The following is a 19,613-nucleotide window of genomic DNA, read 5'->3' as shown; positions in this document are numbered from 1 at the left end:
ACAGTCATGTGCGAACACACTCATACTGCCACCTGAAGTCTGAGCCAAAGCTTGCAGCACGCAGCCCTGTGAGAACATGTCCCCACATATCCACTTTTTTTGGAGGCCATCTTAGCTTGTGTAGCTTGTCTACGCCTGAGCAGAGGAGACGATACAAAGCCGTTCTGCATGTGTCGTCTTATACAGCAGGGATCTCTCTGATAACAACTTCACATCAGCAGACAGTGTAAAATGAATATGCATCAGGAACGGAGGAATGGTATACATCTCGATGACCTCAGCTTTAAGACAAAAATGATGTCACTGTGCCAAACCGATCCCACCCCACAGCTGCAACGCTGCAGCTTTTGGCCCGCTCTGGAGGCACAGATCTGCGGCGCAAGTCCTCGAAGACAGACACAGAAACACAACACCCTTAGAGAAGAACATAATTGAACTATTGCAACTGACACATCTCCACTCCAACATAATGAGGTAATTTCCCTGGTTTTGTAATGCCCGTGTCTCTTAACCAGCGCTATATCACCTCATCTTAAATGCTTGATGAATCTTGTGTTTGTTTTTTCTATCCAGCCTTTTGTTGCTATATGGCAGGGTCAGCCACAGGCTAACTGATGTCATCTGATCGTGAGGGCTGATGACTTTTTCTTTTTTTTTTGTTTTCTTTTCTTTTTTTGTGTGTGCCTAGTCTTCCTATCAGTGGCCATCTTATTCAGCTACTGTTTGCTTTTCAATTCTACACAGACGAGATCTTGATCAGTACTCAAATATAATATCAAGAGTAAGAGGCAGTTCATTAGGGTGAGAGGAGCTAAAGACGTAGGACTGTGCTGTGTGTGTCTACAACAGAGAGACAGAGAGAAGCAGAGATACAGAGTGAAAGAACCAGGAGAAAGGTAAAGCACACAGTAGGCCATGAGTTATGGGGAAATGAAACATAAGCTGCCTTTAAAAGCCACATCCCGTGGAGAGGAACCCTACAGAGAGTGAGGTAGAGGCCTTTGGTGCCCTCTTTAACAACAAGGATCCATCCTTAACCCCTTACAAACACAGATTTGTATAAATCCTTGAAATAACTTATAAGAATTCATAGTGACGCAATATCAAAAGTGAATAATAACTAACAGTTTATTATTTGTTATTAGAATAACTAAATAAGTGCACTCTAAGTGATGAGCACTGCTCACAATTTCTATGTGAAATGCAGGTGTATGGTTGGGGGGGGGTTAAGTCCTACATGGCATTGAGTTGCAAGGAGGCAGTGGGTGGTAGGGGTGGAAGTGCAGTGGAGATAATCCCAGGCTTTTGCCCTAAGCCCTGTGCACGCAGGGCAGATCAGGGACTAAGGGAGGAGTCGTGCTACCCTGTGGCTGTCACCCGGCCCCAAGCTTTCCACCTGACCAGCCTGGCAGCCCTGCAGCCCGCAGGCCGGGAGCCTCAGTGTTTCATTTTGATAAGGAGCTGCTGAGTAGTTATGGCTAAGTCGGGTTTAACAGACGCTGGCCTGCTGTCAGCTTGACTGTGTCCTAAACTGCCCTTGTCCACTCAGCATTAGCAGGCACTGCCTTCATTTCCTGGTAAACTCAAATGCTTCATCAAACCTCAAATTTCAAGTTTCATACTATTCGCAAGCGAGTGTTTATAATAATGGCTTTTGTTACTACTGAGAGAAGGATGAGAAGGAAGTGTCCTGTCTATCAAGAAGCAGGGTCAGTAGGTTAATGTGTTCAGTATGGCTATGCGTTTGGCCCTGGGGAGAGATGAAGTTGAGAGGTTAACCTGAGGGTCAAAAGGTCAGGTAACCCTGGAGCACAACTCCAGGCCAAATCTCGATTCAGCTGGAGAGCCTGAGGAGAGTCCCCTTCAACCCTCACATCACCCTGCATGCAGTTAGGAGCACCAGCTGTTAAGAGGAGCAACTGGGAAGGGGGGGCTCAGCTGACAGGATGTACTCCCATCCCAAGACACTCTTTCACTCTCATCCATCCTTCCCACACCTTGTGTTTGTTATCAATCACCGGAAGGAGTTTTCTCTGTTCATTTAAAGCTATCATCACCATAACAACACAGTTTAAACATTTTATGTAGTGCTGTAAAGCAGCACTACATAATGTCGGAGTTCTTCAGCATGAAACCAAAAGAGCACTGTGGTGTCACAGTTTTAATTGGTCCCCCCCCCAACTCCCCCCACCAGTGGCAATAAACTGTGACTCTGCTTTGGCCAGTCATAACCTCTTGATAACCCCCGACACCGCTGTCATTATGGCCATCACGAGTGCTCTAATCGTGTGATATGCGAAGCTCGGCTCCAGCCGTGCAGCCACAGCTTCACGCCCATGTCCACTGGCTCGCTGAGCGGCTCCAACATGCCCTGATTGTAAACATGTAAACAAGATCTCAGCACAGCGCTACAGCAGAGAGATTCTTTCAATTCCTAAGATGACTGTTTACCCAGTCTATGCCACAAAGCCTCTGTCACTTCCCTCTTCCCATTAATGAGAAGAGCTCTCTCTCTTGCTTTACTTCTCAGGGGAGTTTCCAGGTGCTTTGAATGAATGCAGGGTGTGAAACGTGAGAGGACTTTAGCAAAATAGGAACAGGCAGCTTGACTTTTAATTGCTTGATTCTCACTGTGTGCATCAAGTATGTGTTCAGCAGTGTGAGCTGATCGGATTTGGGTTAGGTCACATAGGTTCAGGCTTTAAGATGCGAACAAAAATTGTGCAGTTGATGGGGACGAAAGCGGCTTTTCTCACAGGACAGAAAAGAAAGTGAAAGGACTTCATTTAAAAGCACCTTCATGCACTAACTTTAATTATACCAGAAGATATTTGTACTGTCCAGCCCTTGAGAAACTGCATCTGATCCCATCGGGATCCCATACTCAGCTGTGTCGAAGACAATGCCACTTATACGGCTTCAGGTGAAGGAGATGGGACTGGTTTCCAACTGTGGTTCTCAGGAGGATTCAAGGTGGGAACGCTTTTGTATCCAACAGTGAGCACAATGAAACGTTTCACATCTGCACACTCGTAGCAAGAGCGGGATCATATCATGCAGGCATTTGCTAAGATGTTATACTGAAACACACCTGACAGAAGCCAACAAACAAAGCAACAACAAAGGCACAATTAGCCGTCTCTGCAGTTTCTCAGGCAACGTTTCCACACTCAGTGAAGGGTGGGAGGCACACAGCACCTGATCCTGCCCTACCACACAAACATGTTCCCAGAGCAAGAGAAAGTGGACACATGGTGCCAACCACACTGAGACTGACAGCTGACAGCAAATGATGCAAGTTCGTCCAACCCCCACCCCCCCCCCAAAAAAAAAAGAAAAAAAAAACGTGCTTCAGCATATGAGCGAGTCACCCAAAACATCCATATTCATCGTGTTCAGCATTTGGCCTGGAACTGGGGATTTTTGGAGCTCTATGATCAGGTTAAATTATGTGTCATTTGTTGCCACTGACAGAGGCTACCGCTGCACTTTACTTCACAACTCTTACTGACTGGACAAAAGCCAACGCAATGCTTTTCAACATCCAAATAAAATTAAATGAGCGAATTCATGTTTGTTTCAGAGTGGAAATAAACTCAGGGGAGTAGCTCAACTCAGTTCTGTGTTGTTTTAGTAAATGGACTTGCTGAGTCGTGTCCAGGCATTTATGCACTGCTATAATGAACAGGGCTTGAGTTCTAGGAATACTGTGCAGATGTTGTGAAAATCCCCATAAAATGATCTGTGGTTTCACAGTCATTGAAATTAGCATCATCATTAGGAGGACATTAAAGTGTCACCTGGGAAGACCAGGCCAATATAAAATTCTTTCTTCTTACAATGAAACTCAGTCCTCTCCTCCATATATATTTTTTTCCTTTTTCTTAACTATATACTAATTTCACGTTTTGCATAAAAATATAATATAAACACAAACATTGTTCACACAAAAACTCCAGAAGGAACCATTCATTTTAAGCAGATAGACATCACAGATATATTTCCATATTTCCATGCATGGTGTCTCTGTCTGAGGCCATTATAGTTTACACGTGTCAAATTACATTTGACTCTGAGGTTAGAAAAAAAAAAATAAAATAAAAAAGATTTAAACATTTAAATGTACGGTATGTATGTAAAAAAAAAAAATCTATTTCAGATTCTAGTGACATTTATAGAAGAGGCTGATTATGTGTAAATTATGTGATAATTATGTCATGTTTTCCTAATCTTACTCAGGACACAAAGTGAAATTAAGCCAAAATGGAGAAATGATATCCTCTAAAGAATTATGAATGGTGTTGACCTCAGTGCAAAAAAGCGAAAAAGGAAAAAAAAAAAAAAAAGGAAAAAAGTAGGAAGCGTTTTAAATTTCTGGCGAGGAATAGAACATTCTGGGGCTCACTGATAAGATCACACACCATCAACTTTCTGGGCTACATTTCAAGCAGGATGAACAGGAAAGACAAAGCTGCCTTTGAAATACAAATACAAATGAAGAAAAACCCTGAGTCTGCAGTATTTCGATCACCCTCTGTTGCAAGATAAAAAGCAGGCCTAATTTTGTCTTGGAATCCTCAGATTTCTGCCTGCGGGATGCTCGATAGATTTAACCTTTACCCTGTTTAATGTTATTAACAGCACATATTCGTACGCTTGTATATAGACCTTTAGTTTATATTTCAATTCTGAGTTCCCTTTCTGAACTCGGTGACAGAAGGTGGGAAAGGAGTAGATGGTGTTGATTTTCCCCAGTGTGTTATGTCCTCGCAGATCAGACTTGTGTATGTTGGTGCTGAGGGCCTCATTGTTTGTGTAAACAGGGCCTAACTACACTGACAGCTGATAGCTATCGACCAGCCTAGACCTAGGAATGACAGGCCTTATCTGGAGCTGGGGTTGTGCTGGGAGATACAGGTCTGTGTGTGTGTGTGTGTGTGTGTGCGCGCTCGCACGCCCGTGTGTGTTTGTGTCTGTGTCTCTATGTAAGCAATAGCTGTCCAAATCTTTGGAGGAATGGGCTCAGACCGCGCACAGGAGGACGTGAGGATTGCACGCAGTGTTGCTTCACAAGTGACACACCACCACCATCTTGTTTGTCCTATCATTGTGATAGATGGTTGTGTGAGTTCTAGTTGTTCCTCACCCCTCTGTCAGCCCTACACAGCAGGAAACGAAATTCAAGTGCTGCATGTAAAAAGGAACTTTGTGTTCGTGTGGGTCAGGGGGTCACCCCTTTCCCTGACCAGGGGACACTGGCAGCGTGGGATGCAGTAAACTCTCAGATCTGTCAGGGCGAAACAAAGAGAACCCAATAAGGTAAAGAGTATAATCTCAGTTTATAATCACCACAGTTACCAAACATAAACATAGAACCTTTGCTGCAATATGATCAGAAATAATCAGCGACCTGCTTCCCTCTGTTAAAATAAAATAGGCTTGAGGAGATAGCTGGAGGGCCCACTACTTTCTTAATTTCACACTATGTAAGGGAATTCTTGCTGCGCATAGTCTGAGTCTGTACTCCAAATGTTACCAAAAACAATGTGCTTAATGTTTCTTTATGTGCTTTTTCATTCATCATTTTATTTCCATCAAGGCAGACCTGGCAGCCCAGGGACTGCCCAGGAGATTCACTCATATTTAAAACATATAATCAAGTTAATAAAATGAGAATACGAGAGAATGTGCAGCATGTGTTCATATCTGAAATCCTCATTAGTGAAACAGGTTGCACTTTCGCATTTCTATCGCGTATGTTGTTTTTAGACTTTTCACACCAACATCATTTTCACTTCTGCCTTTTAGGGGAATTGATCGAAGACTGTCTTGAAATATTATCTCAGATCATTTATTTTTAAAACCAACGAAGTTTTACAAAGTAATAGATTTCAGTATGTGCTTTTTTTTTGTGCGTGTGTGTGTTTCTTTTTAAATTCTCACAGCGTGTAATGCTGTCTGCATAGCACTCATTATGTGACAGCTTCATATGAAGACATCATTTATCCATGGAGTTGACAGGTTGACACCCTCTGTCTAAATTCACCAGAGGCATAATGAGACATCTCCATCTGACTGTGTTTCCCAAGGTAAACTCCAGAATATCACTAGGCTTTCTAACGAAGAGGACAAGTACTGACCTGACCTTTGACTTGACCTTTCTTTCAGAGAGAAGAAATGAGCAACACTACACGGGAAAACATACATACATACAAAATTTTTAGTGGCATTCATTTGAAAGTGATCCTTCCTCTTTGCCAATCGGTAAAGGTCAGGCCACTAAAGCTGCTGTACCGTTGGAAAATTATTAAATTTCAAGTGGAAAAAAAAGGGAGAAAAAAAAATGATTTGTCATAATTTACCCCGCCGGACAGATCTGGCTCTGCTGGCCGCTCGGCAACAGTTCAAACGTGTTCAGTGGGCTGGGAGTGACGTTCGCACTGAGCGGGGACAACCCAGAGCGTTTGAGGTGGTCTCTGAGCTGGAATTCTGAATCAACGGGTGAAATAGCCTGTCAGAGTGATGTATGATGCAGGAGGGACAGAGTCCTGGCATCCTTGAGACTGAAGAATGTCTACCATGCCCCGTCGTTTCATTTCACACAGACAGGCAGGAGGCATACGTGTGTGTGAATTATTTCACATGATATACTTATATACTACAACTCAACAACAAAGCTGTAAGCTCATATTATAGTATGAAGACATGAGCATGACTGGCTGCTCAAATGAAATGAGGTCCCTCTGGGACCATCCATCTACAATCCAAATAGGAGATAATTACTGCCTTTAAATGTGATAATGTGAACGTCTTTATTGTACAGTTCCTGTGTCTATAAATATCATTTCTTGTAGTCACTTCCCCAGAGAGTGGAGATGAAGGAAATGGAAATCAAAATGTGCTTGCTCAATAAAGTCACCATAATTTAAAGTAGACTCACTCCACTTTCAACTTTGCCACCTCCCTTCATCTTTGCTCTCAATCTTTTGGCTCTGCTTGTAGGCCCATGATTTCCATCTTGGATTAACCCCCCCCCCTCCTTTCTTTCTCTCTCTCTCTTTCTTCCCCATCCCCTCCTCTCCATCACGCCCAGCCCCACCCCCCTAAACTCTCCCACACCCCCTTGCCCCCACCCTGCGCCTTGCCACTGCCTCTTTGCATTGATGCTGATAATTACTGTTGAATGGATCTGCAGATTCCCATGGATGTCAGTGGAGCCTTTGGCCTGTAGTGCTACTTCCCTCCTCCTCTACCTCCTCATCTTCTCCTGCTTTCCGAGTCTCCCCTTCTCCTTCTCAATGGGGATTAAGGGCAAGGGAGAGAGGCGAGAGATGGAGAGGCTAATGGCCGGTGCTTGCCCAGACTGAGGGATGGTTTGCCATACAACCGCTTCATCTATGTCACCTTGCCAATCATTGCTGTCACCCTGAATAGAGCAGACAGTTTTGTGTTTTCTGATTTTTGGGAAGCACATAATCTTAATGTCCCTATCAATTTGCTGTTGATGTATTGATAAAGTTCTTTTGTGGGAAAATATGCTCGTAAAAAGCTAAAGGTAAATCCCACGACACATTAGAAAGGGAAAACCTGTTGGAAAATAGGTTACTGCTATAAAGAACAATTGTGGAAAAGAAGAGAAAAGGGAAAGTAGCGGATTCCCACAATTTCTCAAATGCAAGCAGAGCTGCGTGAATCGACGTCATGGTCACTGGGAGCCCACGCACCCTCAGCATGCCAGAGGTAACCAATACCCCATCAGTGTTCATCCAAACTTAAAAACCCACTAAAGCTACGCTTTCGTCCAAAGAAGTACAAGGAGGGGCCAGCGCGGCACACCACAGTTAATCACATCACACCACAGGGAAAGCATGAAGACTGCAGAGAGGGGCACGTTAAAGTGGGTAAGACACTTGGCGCGATGCACAATTTAACGACAGGATGTTGTACAGGAAGAACAAAATGCGAAAAGTGTACTTGTTTTGTCCATTAAAACCAGTGGAAGCCATACAGCAAATCATGCACTCTTCAAGCGTTCTGTATGAAACATGGACCATTTTCAAGATCGAGTGGTAATTGTGTCATTTTTTTTCTTCAAATGCAGACCCAATTTGAGGAAATGGTTTGGCATGCGCCTAAAGGCGTCTATGCTGCAGGAGTGTTTGGAACCAACAAGGTTTGGCTCTGGCTGCATGTCAACCTCCCTTCAAATTATCCTCATTAATGACAATTCCAAGGGGAAACGGCCGTTTGTATGTGTGTGACACTCTGGTGTTCAGGCTCTGTAATAGTCCTGGATGTACACCAGCATGAAAAGTGGCATTTATTAGTCAGGGTCACAGGTTGTACTCAGCAGAACTAGGCAGCGGAGAGCAGTTTTTCTGGCTCTGATGCTATGGGAGAACCACAAAGTAAAAAAAAAAAAAAAAATAGATAGAGCAAGTGAGACACACAGAAACGTGCATCAAACCTGGCAGAGCATCAAGTTAGAGCAAAGTGTTGGACACAAAGCCTGACAAAAAATAAATAAATAAATAAATAAATTCTGGTTGCTGTTGCTTGCTGAAACACTTTTCCAAATGCAAACTTGCCATAGGTTGAAATGAAGAGGGAACCCACCATTATAAGCAAGGAAGTGTTGCCCATTCCCCCATTCTTTCCATCTCCGCCTATCATTTCCCAAGACTGTTTACCACCAACACAAGAGCAACGCAGCCAGAGCTCATTATGGACAGCCAAGCTGCAATATACTGCCAAGTCCTGCCCCGCGGCCTGGGCCTTACTCTGTTGTCTTGGCAACCCAGCATCCAAGCACCCAGCGGCCGGGGGGTTGGTTGTGTGCCGGTGCTGGTTGTGATGTGTTGCGAGGGTGGGGGATGGAAGGGGTGTTGCATGATGTCATCCTGTAGCATGGAGGGGGCCAATCAAACCCTGAGAAAATTATGTCACCTTTTGTTGAGCCGGTCCATTCAGAGCTATAGAAGTGCAGTGAATTGAGAGCTGCAGAGAGGTCATTTTTCCCTGAGATGTGTGTGTGTGTGTGAAAGAAAGTGAAAGGAAAGGGGGGGGGGGAGCACAGGCAAGCACGGAAGAGTATTGTTGACATGCTAATGTTGTTGACCGTAAGCAGAGCTATAAGGATGTCATGAAGCACAGCTTCTAAAGCAGCACTGAAGCCATCACACCCCTTCTCTTTATCAGATGGTGATGACCTTGTCCTGCACAGATTTGATTCTTAATATGATCCCTATGATGCTCTGAATAACTTGTCAGGATATTGTCAAACACCAGAATAGGAGCATGAACACAGAAGCAATGGAAATGAGAATGGGTGGCTTTGTTTTATCACAGAGAGAAAGACAACAATAAGCAACCCTTCGAGGAATAATTGCCCCCTTGGCCACTCCACTATCCCATACTCACCCACAACCGCCCCCTTTCCCCAAGCTAAAAGTCATTGAATTACAGCTGAAATTGTCAGTGAAAGACAGCTGAATAGGAAGTCACTGCTGAAATGTTGGACTCACTCAGACTTATCGAAAACAATTCACAACTGTGTTTTTCATACTGGAATGTCTTTCTGCAGAAAATTGGGAGCTCTGGGGATTTTTATCCTCATCACAAAAACCCCCTGCAGTTTGACCTTTGCTGACCCAGGCAGTGACATTAAACGCTGCCCTGTCAACATCATAGTTGCAAGTTTTCCAGAAAAGTGAACTCAGTAAGGCAAAGATATGTCATCTTTTTCAGGAAAGCAGCATTGTGCTTAAAGGTAAACTGTGGTTTTGCACGACATCACTTTCAAATTTGATTTATTCATACTCTGAAGTAAAACCCAGTGGTTTCCAAACCCAATTTGTGTTATCAATTTTTAAATGTCACATTCTTGCACTTCCACTTTAAAGTTCACTTTTATTCTGTCTTTTATTACTCAAGCAGAAACGGAAAAAGAAAAAAAAGTGTGATACGACTGAGTGTATGTCAGTCTCATTGATCTGCAGCTGGAATAAAAAAATAAACAGAGCAGCTTGGACTTTTTTTTTTTTTTATTTCTGTTAATAAGATTTCGCTGACACAAGCTACAAATCATCATGTATAATGAGCAACTTGACAGAATTATTAAGCAACATGAATGTGGGCTGATGATGTGTCAATGAAATGCAGTCAGAAGTTTTTGGAAAGCATTCATCAGCACCTTGATGATATGTGCTATTGACTTGTGACATATTGACATTTGAAGATGTCATATGATCAAAGTAAGTGCATTCCCACTAACTAAGAAATAACTGAGATGAGTTTTGACTAAATGTATATTTATTTGATCTACACCATAACTGACGTCTATTGTGTTCTTCGCCAGCTAACATGCCAGTGCTGGTGTGAGCGCAGCCTTCAGTTGCTGAAAATAGTCATAAAAATGAAAATGGCACCTAATTATTTTCCATTCACGGTTCCAGCACTTATTGATACCGGTCCCAGAATAATACAGTAAATATCACAATTACAGAATAAGTGTGAGCAACAGTGGGAATAAGCACTGGATATCAAAAGCAGATGTATATACAGGAAAATATTAATCCAGGTTCAATTCAGAGAAAGTCAAATAATATGTAGATTCATTGTGGTAGCTACAGTAAATACACATTTGTCAAGTTGACTTTCCAATGAAACACCTCTCCATGCGGGGTTGACTGATCTGTTCCATCATATCTGAGCAGCAGAATACACTCTCTCGTCCTGCTGGGTTTATTTCACAGCTTCTCCTGAGTCAAGGCTGCTGGCTCTGTATCCTGAGTGCACGATTATCAGCGATGGAGCTCATGCTGTCAGTTGCCATGCCAGGAGCAAACATCTGCTGCAGGGGATTGCTGGTCCACAGTCCAAGCCAGGATTTGGTATGATCCTAGAAACATAATACAGAATATAATGACTCACTGAGGCCAAAAAACATTTTCAGTTTGAACAATCGCGCATGTTTCGAATACTCATTTCACAGAGGATTACAGGTTTTTTCTGGCAATCTATCTGTTCATAACCATAAAAGTAAGTAAAAGTAAGTTTTCTTGAGAAAGCAGAGATTTATCCAAAACTGATAAACACAAACTTCTGCCTCTGAATTCTTTAGCAGAACAGATATGGAGGCAAGCGCAAACTTTCTACATCACAGGAACTTGTGGATACGAATTAGCAGAAAGAAGTTACAGATGAACCACCCAGAGCCTCATCCACAGCTGAAATTATCACTTTATAAGTGGTGGCAAAATCCAGGCTGTGTGTCAGGCTTCCATCAGTGCGGCTACACATCACTAGGCCGGCTCATTGTGTACCTAGAATTGGCGATTTTTCAGTTTAACAAAGGCATAAAAAAAAGGAGCCTCTTTCAAAACTTATAAAAAAGGGAGAAAAAAAAAAGTCATGATTGATTATATCATGAATATATTCAGTGATTAAGGACATGAAATATCACCTTTGTCTGTGAGAGCAGATCAGGGAGAAAATAGAACAGATTTATATCCACAACAACAGCTGTTGTGCGTCGCTGATTTAGTGCACAACATAAGCGTCTTCCCAAAAACGACAGAATGTGAGGTAATGCAGGTAGGTGGCCTCTTGACAACCTCTGCTTTGCGTTGCTTTACCTGGTGTACAACCTCCCACATAATGACATAATGTCTCCCCCCCTACACACACGCCATCGTGCGGCCCTGCAGTTGTCATGGCAGCAAAGTGGCAGGACAGGCCCGTCCTGCCCGTTCTTTGCTCCGGGAAGGAACAACATGTCAGAGGATAAGTAGTCATCCATCAATGTCTCATCTTCTTTCTGCCTGTCTGCACCTCTGAGCTGGTTTACCTGTAAGGAGTCACGTTCCACCGTCAAACCGGATATCTTTACTCTCTCCCTTTCTTTCTTAACTATCACTCCTCCGCCACTCCCCTCCCACCGGCCTCACACATCACCGTCGACTTCCATTTTGCTTCCCCTAGCTTTAGCTACAACCGCTGTGTATCTTTGTGTCAGCACTGTTGACTGTTATCTACCCTTATTTCTTGGTCGTTTGCTCTTTCTTCCTCACCTCAACAATCTATCCTCCTGTCCCCCTCCTGCCCTTTTTTTTTTTTTTTTTTTGACATGATTATGTCTACTTCACCTTCAATTCTTGTTTTTCCCTTCCCACGTTTCTCTCCTGTGCCTCACCTTGGAGCTGAGCCTGTCGAGCAGCATCAGCACACAGGACCAGGTTCCAACCTGCCGCTGAGCCTCGGCCTGCCCGTGTACGCCCATCTGCGCCTGGAGCTGCAACTGGGGCCGTCACCCTATCTCTCCACCTCATCAGCACATCTACTGTACCTGTCTGCTGGCACCCTGCCATCCACACACACAGTGCCGCTTCATTTAGTGCGAGACGCAGGTAGAAAAAGTTAAAAAAAAAAACCCCATAATGCAGGCCTGAAATCTACAGAAAAAAAAAAGGACTACTCATGTTGGGGTCAAGCATGTTTGACATTGAGAACACTCACAGCTACTCTGAGCGGTGCACGTATACAGTACCACTCATTCAGCCTGCTGGCTTCTCCACACTGTCCCATCAACAGGTTTGTTTGAAGGCCACCGACTCTGTGGTGGGCCATCAAAGCATATCTTCATTCGGTTCCACTGAAAGGATCAGAGGCTCATGAGAGAAGCCGTGTTTGAAGTGATATCTCTGTGCCACTGCATTCTTTACCGTGCTGTCATGACTTCAGTTACCAAAAAAAAAAAAAAAAAAAAAAAAAGAACCTAGCATGGGCACAAAGCCAGTGCCAGCACCTCGATCACGTCTCCTCTACAGTACATGTGAACAACTGTTGCTATCTCTGTTAGATCAGTGAAAATACTATTGTTGTTTATAGCAACTGTCTGTGTTTCATGATGCGACGTCATTGTGACCAATCATCTATTCCAAAGAGCAAAGATAAAGGAAAAAAATACATAAAATAAAAATAAAACAGAGTCATCCCTACCTGTTGAGATCAGGTTTCCATTAGTCAGCCTCCTCCTGTTGCTCATCTGAGGTAATCTGAAAGAGATAAAGGATGGGGGAAATGGAATGATTCAGTGACAGGCTCATTCAAGTGTAAATTTAAAAGTTGACAACAGAAAATCCCTGTGGAGCGCTGCCTAAACTTGCATGAACACACCAACTCGTATTTATTTCTTGACACTGAGAGAGGAAATATTTTTTTTCTGTTTTCGCAGGTACGAGTATATACAGCTGTGGTTTCATATCACTCTTTGATGATTAACAGGATAGGAAAACAATTATAACAATTATCTTCTTCTGTTTTTTCTGTTCTTTTGAAATACTAGATACTTTTACTTCTTCATACCTCTAAAAATTCACATGTAATTCGAGGACAAAAAAAAAAAAAATTATAGCTTATTGTGATATTCAATCACTTATAATGGGCGGCAGGTCGTGCTATAGGTTTACAAGTAATTTTTTTCTAACCTACTCAAATTATGATCCATGAGTACAATAACTGCACAGAAGATGTTTGTTACTCCATCACCAGGATCGAGGAAAAGGCTTAACTCAGACTCCGGTTATTACTTAGCTGCCCCGGGTGCTTTCTCGTCACATTATTTCTAAGGCTCTCGCTCTCCCTGAACTGCTTTTATAAAGGCCACATGACTCAGACCTTCTCCAGTATCTTCACAGAACATTTAAAAAGTCAGACCTGGTGTAGCCACATAGATCACACTGAATCTGTTTTATGTAAATCTTAAGTTTCAGTGGAGCGCTGCAATACCTGGCAGGTTCAGGAAAATGGAAGCAGTCAAAGTGGCTTTTCCATCGAAGCAATTAAAGTTTACTTGGTGTGCTGGTTCTATTTTATAAGGTCAACAGGTTCAGGTAGATACTGGATCATGAAAATCACAGGTTTCTTTATACAGACATGAGTAAGCCTGAAGCTGTGCTCTCTGGACCATTGACAACTTGGGTCCCTCTTCATCCAATCATAGACAAAGGTGTTCTCTGCTTCTGAGTTTCACTGTCCCAGACCTGTTACCTTGGTAACAAATGGACTGTTTCCGAGTGATACAAAGCCTGAATTTAAGAACCTCCTTTCAGGTTGGAGGCTCCAAGAGTTGAGGGGAAAACAGCAATAACAGGACGGCGGGGAGAGAAACTGAATACCGGCAAATTGCTTCCCAGAGTTTCTGGAGGACATGGTAAAATAATTCTTTCCTCTCCCTTTTAAAATACCTTTCCCTGGCACCAAGCACCATAGGTAGGAGTGTGCTGCTCTCATTCCTTTTTATATCCCTTCTTATATTTCGCCTTTTTTCTCGTGCTCATACTGAGCTAAGTGAGTTATCATGTACACCAGCAGGCTGGAGCTGCATGTGGCTAGGCTAAGCCCCCAGATGAGGTAATGTTTACGGGGTTGGCAAGCCAGGAGAGGGTTGGTCAGGTCTTGATTAGCTCAGGGGTAGGGGCTCTCTCTAATATTGGACACCCCTTTGTGTGGTGAGATTACTACCTTATGAAAAACTGCCCCTGCTGACACGCCTGATGGGATCAGAGCTTCCTGCCCGCTACATCGTCCTGCTTATGAGTTCTCCACACACGAGAAAAAAACACACATTCACACACACAAACGTGCACCCTTGTAAGTAAATAAGTGTGTACACAGAGGAGCACACACATGGTTGCAAACATCACCTCTTCTCTCCCACTTGTGTATGTCATGACCACAGCTGATGACCCCCAGATGGAAAACAACCTGCATTTATTAACAGGGCCAGATGACACACAAATGCACATTCGCACACCCTCCCTTTCTTCTACTGTGATCATCTCCTCCAGCCACTCTCCAATGAAAATCACATGATGGACCGCAACCAGCGCTGGAAAGAAAAAAAAAAAAAAAACACCCAAAAACCCACAAAGAACCGCCATCCCGAAAAAAACATCAACAAACAACTAAAAAAAAAACAAACCAAAAAACAAAAACAGAGGATTCAGAGGCACAGCTTTCAGGGGATTTTGGTACTAGAGGGTTGAAGCTATAGGATGATTTCAATTATTTGATATAAATTCTGATGGTCCATTAGTTTAAAATAAAGCTCTGATTATATGAGATGTGTAAACAAAGTTGCAACAAAACCTGCATCGAGGTCTAAAGCTGAGCAGTACTCTTTTCCAGATGCGTAATTGACTCTTTATTAGCAGTGGCCGTACTTTCATCCAAGCTGCCTCAAATAAATCTTATTTAAAACCAAAAACAACCAAATACAATATTTTGGTTTCTCCAGCCACAGAGCAAACTTTAACACCTTTCTATTTCCACTGTTGAGGAGCTTATTCTGACAAATGCTTCTATTTCTAGAGCATTTTGTGAAAACAAATACCAGTAGGTGCATATGTGCAGCCACACACACACATGCACATGCACGTCACAAACACACACACACACACACAGGACACTGGCACAACCTTGCACCAGTGGTCCTTTAAACCAGTCATGTGAATCGACCCGTTCCTTTCTGCAAATCAGATTACATCTGCAAGCTGAGGTCTGCAAGTCCACACAGACATTAAAAGCTTGGTGCTCAGGTCCATGCGCACACACGCGCACCCACACTCACCCACAGAGCTTAATCAGATTTTGCCCCCCACAAACCTTTGCGTCTTTGAGAGTGTGTGCAACCTGCTAGTTAACAGCTAAGCCCGGAAAGACTGACTCAAAATACGCATTTTAAACTTACAGGACACAGTGAATATGTAACTGTAACAAACTGTAATAAAAACAAGATCAATTAATTTCTTTGTCAAAGGAAATCGTAGTGGTGTGTGATAAGACTCCTTTCCGTAGCACTTGACTGCTGTTTGGCAGTTGCACTGGGGAATGAGCACATGTGGAGACATGTTTATACTCTGTTTAGCAGGAACGCAAACAATAGATTATTTGTTAATAATTCAGGCCCAATCCAGGTTGTCAAAGACTGATGTATTAAGCAAATCATTTGGGTGGTTAGTGAAATGTTATTATTCCATTGAGTGACAGATAAATGCATATATCTTTAAAAAAAACAGGTAAGGCATGCTGATCGTGTGAATCTGCTCACATGGCTTGCTTCCAGGCTGTTGAAAACTTCATGTCTTGCACATTTAGATTTGGTAATGAAATTTGCAGCTATCTGAGTTTTCATACTGTCCCGCTGCTGGTGGACTGGCCTGCTTAATCATACTCAGATGGTTGGAGGAGGGACAAGTCCCTGTCCCTGCAGGATCTACACTAAAGTCTCCACTCCTCTAATAAAAAAGCCTTTCGACTACATCAATATGTCCCTTTGGCTCCAATCAACAACCAAATCACAAGTGTCTTTGCAACTTTAAATTACTTCCCTATTAAGTCTGGAAAAACAATCATTGCTGTCTCACTGTTTATCGTAATGAACAAAATCCTGCGCAGATCAGCTGTTTGTCTGTGCTCCCTTTGCCCTTGGTGGGAAGGTGTGGGTGGGAAAGCGGAGATTGTTGTGGCTGCAATAGGGTGCCAGGTCTCTGTCAGTCAGCCCAACTCCAGTTCAACTCAGGCGAGTCATCCTGTCTTCACAGTGATATCTGAGAATAGTAGTGATGGAGACCAGCAGCGTGGGGAACAGAGCGGCAGAGAGACTGCGCCCTGGGTTAGATTGCACTGGATGCTCTGATAAGACTGACAGGAAAGGGCAGCAGGGGAAGCTGGCAGAGGCTAATGAAACGCCAGGAAGAGCTCACTCATCCCTCAGATCACCTGCCACACCTGTTGAGACCGGGATCTGATTCACAGCGCCACCGGCCAGGAGCTGGGAATTTCTCGCCAAAGTCTCGGACTGGTGCGTAATACATTATTGAACTGGTACTTTTACTGTACATGCCCTGGTCGGGAAAAAAAAAAAAAAAAAAAAAAAACCTTTAACTTGACTTTAAACTTTAATTGCAACCATTATCCAAAGCGTACCTAGGAAATTTATTTGAAGCAGGTTTTAAATTACTCAGGTTAATATTTATACAGAAATGAAAAGACGGCTGCAGCATTTGTAGATTTTAAATTTTTGTTTTTATATCACTGTCTTATTGTTAGATAAATATACAAAGGCGTGATTAAATGAGCCACGATAGTATTCAGTCAATAAATGGTAAATCGGTCAAAGAGTCTGTGCCAATAAAAAGGAAAAAAAAGATTAGAGGAAATATGACGTAGACACGCACACACGCACACACGCACACACACTGGTAAAATAAACCACAACGCAGTGTCTTCATCTGGAGTCTATTTCCTGTCCACTGGGTTGGCACATGCCCACCGGTTCCTGTTTTAAACCACAGTGTCTCTGTGTCGTACTTCAGAAACAAAAACAACTGTTTTGAGACAGACCTTTTGTGACAAAGGTGCTGATCTTAGACTTGTGTTTTGGGTCTTGAAAATCTAGAGCTATGAGATTAATTCTGCACATCTGGGATAACCCTACATTTCATACATACTGGATTATATCTGTTTAGGGTACAGTTTTGATACGGCACAATCAGTAAGTTCTGCTTTGTCATCCCACCAAAATGTCAAGGAGTGAAATCAAATCATCAGTGACGTATCTCTGACCCAAAACTCACTCAGGGAGAGGAAGTTTAATAAGCACTGTTAAAAAAAAAAAAAAAAAAAAAAAAAAAAGGTCTGAACAGCCCCTTAACAAGACAAATTAGACGGCAAACTCTCTCTCCCTTGGCGAACACAGAACAGAACGTTAAAAAAAAAAGACATGTTTGTTGAAAGGTCAGTGAGTTTCATTCAGCTGCACAGTGATGATGAATCATCTGTGAAAATGTCTATCTGCTCATCTAATCTATCGCCTTTTAAAGAAGTGACCAGTAGTGGTCACAGGAGCTGTGAAATGTTAGTTTTATAGTGAAGGTAAACAGCCTCTCCCATGGTGGGCCTGTACCCTACACAGAGTAAGCACATGTTTCCCATTGTGGTTAAAAGGGAAGGGGATTAAAGCGTAGTGCAGCCGGATCCACGGCTATACACCCCATGGTGGGATCACAGTACTCACAGGTCTTTCAGTACTGCTGATGCAGCCCAGTTGGAAATGGCTGGTGTGCAGGGAAAAGCCATGGCCGTAACTATCAGGTGGGCTACTAAGGGTCCTCCTGAGTCTGCATTAGAGGGCTTTCTTTGGGGCTGAGGAGCTAGGCATGTTACCATGTTGACAGAACTGCCTGACTGAGAATGGCAGACACAGGGTATGTAAGCTTTATGAAAAAGAGTTGAAATGGTGTGGGATCAACCAAAACCAAAACAGAGGCAGAGTAGAAAAAAGGTGAAAGGCAGGAACAAAAAAAAAAAAAAAAGCAAAAAACAAAAAAAAACCTAAACAAACAAACAAACAAAAAAAAAGAAAACAAAAAACGGGCAGTGGTTTTGGCAACATATATAAGCATTTCACCCCAGGGCCTCAGGGTCAAATAGGCCACAACCAGGTACCACAGGAGACTGTTAAAGCAGGAGACTGTGACCGTGCAGCCAATTAAAGGACACTTTATAAAGGCAAAAAGTGCAAGGGACATTGAGGAAGATATGCATAGTGGAGCATATCTGCATTTACCAAAAACTGCCAATTAACCAGCTCCCCGTGAAGCTCAGCTGTGCCTGCTACAGCTGGAGAGCTTGCATGTGCAGTGAGTAAAACCTCAGTCTGTGCAGGGCTGGAGAAGATGTAGAGTAAGGGTCAAATATTCAGCCTGGTGGTCTCATCTGACACTCGCATTTCTACTGAGCAGTTTGAGAGATTGATAGTCATCCAGTATTTACTGTAAGGGTTGACGGAACATAAGATGACCTACTTTCCATAAATGCCTCACAACAAGAATGGCGACAATTGTCTTGCTTGCTCTAAGACTTGACTAGCTGTTAGGTTTGAAAGCCACAGCAGTCAAGCCTCAAGATTTGATCAGAAATGGGATTCTCGCCAACAACAACAACAACAACAACAATAATAATAACAATTTAAAAACAATAAAAATAAAAATAATAATAATTATTATTATTATTATAATAAACTGTCATTCTTAACCCTTTGGCTTGAAAGCCCAAACACATCCACAGATGCAATTACATGCTACACATCCATCAGCGTTTATGGCGTATGAATATCTGCTTCTGTGTTTGTTTGTGCGAGGAGCAGGGGAACAGGGATTGTCTTCAGGGCCTGCAAATCTGTATGTGCAGATTTGCAGGACTTTCTCACAAAAAACACAACAGCATGTTAGTCAGCATGTGCGTGTTTTGAAACTGGAAACAGATTTATGTAGTGTCCAGGATCAGCTTTTTAAAGGTCACACCAAACGAGTTAGCTCTCCTCAGCAAAGCCCTGTTCCCACTCTGATCCAGGTGACTCTCAGCCAATAGTTTCATGACACATGGGGCACACACATAAGCACTGAACACCTTTTCCTTCTTCATGACATCAGTACATTTCCAATTCCACTGACGTCACACTGACATTCAGTGTCACTGATTAATCGGTTCCCCTGGGGATCTAACAGTTTCCAATGAATAACAAGAAACACTTTGTGGACCTCTGAATT

General features: G+C 42.9%; 1 long non-coding RNA gene across 1 annotated transcript in view; it reads right to left on the bottom strand.

Moving 5' to 3' along the window:
• Window positions 1-10,048: 10,048 nt before the first annotated feature.
• LOC115047011 (uncharacterized) overlaps window positions 10,049-19,613 on the bottom strand; it is a 46,759-nt gene continuing 37,194 nt past the window's right edge. The window contains exons 3-4 of the long non-coding RNA XR_003840995.1: window positions 13,000-13,055; window positions 10,049-10,900 (exon numbers count right to left, since the gene is read on the bottom strand). This is a non-coding gene — a long non-coding RNA (uncharacterized LOC115047011). The remainder of the gene's footprint in view (window positions 10,901-12,999; window positions 13,056-19,613) is intronic.

The sequence above is a fragment of the Echeneis naucrates genome, chromosome 8, assembly GCF_900963305.1.
Source record: "Echeneis naucrates chromosome 8, fEcheNa1.1, whole genome shotgun sequence".
Lineage (NCBI taxonomy): Eukaryota > Metazoa > Chordata > Actinopteri > Carangiformes > Echeneidae > Echeneis > Echeneis naucrates.
This window is presented reverse-complemented; position numbering and strand designations above follow the sequence as displayed.